This window comes from Haematobia irritans, chromosome 2 (genome assembly GCF_050003625.1).
Source record: "Haematobia irritans isolate KBUSLIRL chromosome 2, ASM5000362v1, whole genome shotgun sequence".
Taxonomy (NCBI): domain Eukaryota; kingdom Metazoa; phylum Arthropoda; class Insecta; order Diptera; family Muscidae; genus Haematobia; species Haematobia irritans.
This window is the reverse complement of record NC_134398.1, coordinates 78,723,483-78,728,698: the sequence shown is the minus strand read 5'-3', so window position 1 is coordinate 78,728,698 and position 5,216 is coordinate 78,723,483. Positions and strand designations below refer to the sequence as shown.

Below are 5,216 nucleotides of genomic sequence, written 5' to 3'. Positions count from 1 at the left end.
ACATCAACAGACAGACAGACAGACGGACAGACAGACAGACAGACAGACAGACAGACAGACAGACAGACAGACAGACAGACAGACGGACATCGCTAAATCGACTCAGAATTTAATTCTAAGACGATCGGTATACTAAACGATGGGTCTCAGACTTTTCCTTCTTGGCGTTACATACAAATGCACAAACTTATTATACCCTGTACCACAGTAGTGGTGAAGGGTATAAAAATTATTATTATATTACATAAAACTATGGCTTATGATATACAATAAAAGAAATGTTTTTATTCGTACGCTGTATGCTGTTACTTTTCGGTAGTTAGTAATTGCTTCTTCAAAAGAGTAATATTCTATGTTAGTAGAATGAAACTAATTAATATCAATTTCCATTTTTTATCCATATGAAAGATATATGCCATAAGTTGCTATTTTCATTTCATTTTTGTCCAATTTCACCGATTTCGCTAGTTTTTGTTGTGTGGATTTGCGTCATAAGCCTCTGAAGTTAAAAAGGTATATAAAATATAAAAATATTATCAAATTCTATGGTATTTTGATCTTTAACTTACAAGAGAATTTTCTTAGTGCAAATAGGGATATCAGCTTAGTTAGCATTAAACAGTAAGAAGATTCCAAAAAATACCATTAGATTTGCTGTCATCCTGCAAATGAAAATTATTTTTAATAAATAGAAATTTTGGCTTTATTACAAATGGACGAAAAACTTACCACATTGAAAAAAATCATCCAATTACTACATTAGTGGAATCATATCCATGCACAAATGGGACATTTTTGAAATCCTTCTCAGAATATAAATGAAATAAAAATATTATAAAATTAGATATAATTTCCACTTGTCAATATAGCATTTAGTATTTATGGTGGATATTAAGTTCGAGTTTAGTGGCTAAAATCCCAATGTTTCATGATTAGTTTTCTTTAGAAATACATGGGAACAAAATTGAACCGTTTTTGTGTTCATTTAAAATTTATATCAAATTTTTAGTAATTTGAGGTCGCTGAATCCAAATTTACACTTATTTTTTTAAGATCTCGACTTTTTGAGATATACGGTTATGTTCAAAATTAAGGCACTTCCGCTATATATATTGGAATAACTTGAAAACGATTCATCACATTAAATTAAAAAAACAGCGTTCTACATAAGCTTAAAAACGATTTTCTGTTCTTAATCGTGTAATCCATTTAAAGAATATAAACTTAATAAAAAACTTGTTTCGAGCTATTCTCCATCAAGTTATATTTAAATTTGCATCGAAGGGGTATAATTTTATACTTTTCTTACTGATTTATTTCTGATTTTAGCACCTAAACTCGAACTTAGTACACACCTTAAGGACTCGCTATAATATAAAAATATAGACTCAAAAAATTGTATTGTGATCCAGATGTAGAGTCAATATAGATCATTTTATTACCACTCATTATGAATATTTTTATGTAAACCAATTTAAAACCGCACTGATTTTAAATTATTAATAGAAATATACAGTTTCTTAATATGTGATTTATTTTAGAGTTATTTATTTTTTTATCAATATAAAGTGTTTTTGTTTTCTCTTACATCACACCATTCACTTATCAGTTTCTAAAATTATTAATAAACACAAATACCGCACGCAAGGCCACCACGTGTGCGCTTCATAAATGCATCAACAGAACTGAATGCACCAATAAAACTCAAAGACACAAATAGTCATAAAGGACACATATGTAAAGAAAAACAACTCCACACACACACACATGATCCCTTTCTGATCTCGCTATTGCAACAAAACAACTATCACCGCAAAAGATACCAACAACACACATTCCATAACATCATCGCAATAACAAACACAAACAAAAAAAAAAAGATGCAATAATTTCATAATTTCTTCTCACTTCAATTTCCATTATCACGTTTATTGATTAGTTGGTATTCTATCTATAGGATAAGGTAAAATATATTCAAAATTTACGAGGAATCCATAAAAAATTATACACACCCGTCAAGGATTAAATTAACTACTTTTTATTCTACTTTATCTAAAATTTTCAATGTGAGGAAATATACTCCAACTTATAGTAAAAACCGAAATAAGCTGTAGGAAGCCGCCATACGAATCGGTACTGTGGTTAAGTTAATTTTTACTACAAACATTTTTTTCCATACAAAAATTTTTCTTAGTAAATTGTCCACATTTCGTAGTAAGATTTTTATATTGCCTATGTCTTTTTATAATACAATCAACGATGCATTAACTATTGTATTGGAAATTTATTTAAGGAAAAATCCGTCCCATTTCGTAGTTAGTGAACTAAAAAACATTTACTGAAGTTTTATAAGTTTTCCTTTAGCTAAGTTAATTTTCGCAGTGGTTACGAAAAATGAACTATATTACAGTAAATTTTTTGAACTATGTGGAAGTTAAACTGGTCCTAAAATTAACAAGACACCTTTTTTTCTGTGTGTTTCCATAATCGTAATCACAAAAAATTTGAGATTTCTCCAATTAGACTTGTTCCGGTCATCGTAAATTCCAAAAATTTTCCGATTTCAAATCGATGAGACTTGCACAGAAAAAAAGGTGTCTTGTTAATTTTAGGACCAGTTTAACTTCCACATAGTTCAAAAAATTTACTGTAATATAGTTCATTTTTCGTAACCACTGCGAAAATTAACTTAGCTAAAGGAAAACTTATAAAACTTCAGTAAACATAGGCAATATAAAAATCTTACTACGAAATGTGGACAATTTACTAAGAAAATTTTTTGTATGGAAAAAAATTTTTGTAGTAAAAATTAACTTAACCACAGTACCGATTCGTATGGCGGCTTCCTACAGCTTATTGCGATTTTTACTATAAGTTGGAGTATATTTCCTCACATTGAAAATTTTAGATAAAGTAGAATAAAAAGTAGTTAATTTAATCCTTGACGGGTGTATATAATTTTTTATGGATACCTCGTAAATTTTGAATATATTTTACCTTATCCTATAGATAGAATACCAACTATGTAATCAATAAACGTGATACTGGAAATTGAAGTGAGAAGAAATTATGAAATTATTGCATCATCTTTTTTTTTGTTTGTGTTTGTTATTGCGATGATGTTATGGAATGTGTGTTGTTGGTATCTTTTGTGGTGATAGTTGGTTTGTTGCAATAGCGAGATCAGAAAGGGATCATGTGTGTGTGTGGAGTTGTTTTTCTTTACATATGTGTCCTTTATGACTATTTGTGTCTTTGAGTTTTATTGGTGCATTCAGTTCTGTTGATGCATTTATGAAGCGCACACGTGGTGCGCTTGCGTGCGGTATTTGTGTTTATTAATAAAAATACATTTATTTCGTAACATTTTAGAAAATGATAAGTGAATGGTGTGATGTAAGAGAAAACAAAAACACTTTATATTGATAAAAAAATAAATAACTCTAAAATAAATCACATATTAAGAAACTGTATATTTCTATTAATAATTTAAAATTAGTGCGGTTTTAAATTGGTTTACATAAAAATATTCATAATGAATGGTAATAAAATGATCTATATTTACTCTACATCTGGATCACAGTACAATTTTTTGAGTCTATATTTTTATGTTATAGCGAGTCCTTAAGGTGTGTACTAAGTTCGAGTTTAGGTGCTAAAATCAGAAATAAATCAGTAAGAAAAGTATAAAATTATACGCCTAAGATGCAAATTTAAATATAACTTGATGGAGAATAGCTCGAAACAAGTTTTTTATTAAGTTTATATTCTTTAAATGGATTACACGATTAAGAACATAAATCGTTTTTAAGCTTATGTAGAACGCTGTTTTTTTAATTTAATATGATGAATCGTTTTCAAGTTATTCCAATATATATAGCGGAAGTGCCTTAATTTTGAACATAATCGTATATCTCAAAAAGTCGAGCTCTTAAAAAAACAAGTGTAAATTTGGATTCAGCGACCTCAAATTACTAAAAATTTGATATAAATTTTAAATGAACACAAAAACGGTTCAATTTTGTTCCCATGTATTTCTAAAGAAAACTAATCATGAAACATTGGGATTTTAGCCACTAAACTCGAACTTAATATCCACCATAAATACTAAATGCTATATTGACAAGTGGAAATTATATCTAATTTTATAATATTTTTATTTCATTTATATTCTGAGAAGGATTTAAAAAAATGTCCCATTTGTGCATGGATATGATTCCACTAATGTAGTAATTGGATGATTTTTTTCAATGTGGTAAGTTTTTCGTCCATTTGTAATAAAGCCAAAATTTCTATTTATTAAAAATAATTTTCATTTGCAGGATGACAGCAAATCTAATGGTATTTTTTGGAATCTTCTTACTGTTTAATGCTAACTAAGCTGATATCCCTATTTGCTCTAAGAAAATTCTCTTGTAAGTTAAAGATCAAAATACCATAGAATTTGATAATATTTTTATATTTTATATACCTTTTTAACTTCAGAGGCTTATGACGCAAATCCACACAACAAAAACTAGCGAAATCGGTGAAATTGGACAAAAATGAAATGAAAATAGCAACTTATGGCATATATCTTTCATATGGATAAAAAATGGAAATTGATATTAATTAGTTTCATTCTACTAACATAGAATATTACTCTTTTGAAGAAGCAATTACTAACTACCGAAAAGTAACAGCATACAGCGTACGAATAAAAACATTTCTTTTATTGTATATCATAAGCCATAGTTTTATGTAATATAATAATAATTTTTTGAAATAAAATACTGGTAGTTATGAAAAATTGTCTTATATTGTACGAAAAATTTCTTAGTTGTATACAGGCTTGTTGTACCTTTAATTCCTCAATTTATTTACTTCTTTGAAAATTATACTGATAAACAGTTTATTTGAAACCAATTTCTAAATGTAGGATTCCCAAAAACTTGTTCATTTTTCCGGATAGCAGGAATATTTTGAATGAGTGTAAGTACATTCTTCCCACAGCGTAGTAAGAATGAACTAAAATACGATGCAATACATAAACTTATTTATAAGAAAATCATGAACTTATCTAGATGAAAAAAATCTTTGGCACCAAATCATGGTCATTCTTACTATGGGTTAGTTCATTTTTCGTCAACAATAGTAAACTTTTTTTTCGGTGCAGGCCTTCAAAACTAGGTATTGAACCAGCACACATTGATAAAAGAGATGTGCACCAAGTGTGG

At 28.5% G+C, this 5,216-nt stretch overlaps 2 long non-coding RNA genes across 2 annotated transcripts; one reads left to right on the top strand and one right to left on the bottom strand.

Moving 5' to 3' along the window:
- Positions 1 to 259: 259 nt before the first annotated feature.
- LOC142223059 (uncharacterized) lies at positions 260 to 1,589 on the bottom strand. The gene is made up of 4 exons (XR_012718528.1): positions 1,443 to 1,589; positions 730 to 803; positions 570 to 662; positions 260 to 499 (listed from the first exon to the last, which is right to left on the bottom strand). It is a non-coding gene; the product is annotated as an uncharacterized LOC142223059 (long non-coding RNA).
- A 2,598-nt stretch (positions 1,590 to 4,187) lies between these two features.
- LOC142223058 (uncharacterized) lies at positions 4,188 to 4,789 on the top strand. Its single transcript, XR_012718527.1, has 3 exons — positions 4,188 to 4,255; positions 4,323 to 4,415; positions 4,486 to 4,789. It is a non-coding gene; the product is annotated as an uncharacterized LOC142223058 (long non-coding RNA).
- Positions 4,790 to 5,216: the final 427 nt, after the last annotated feature.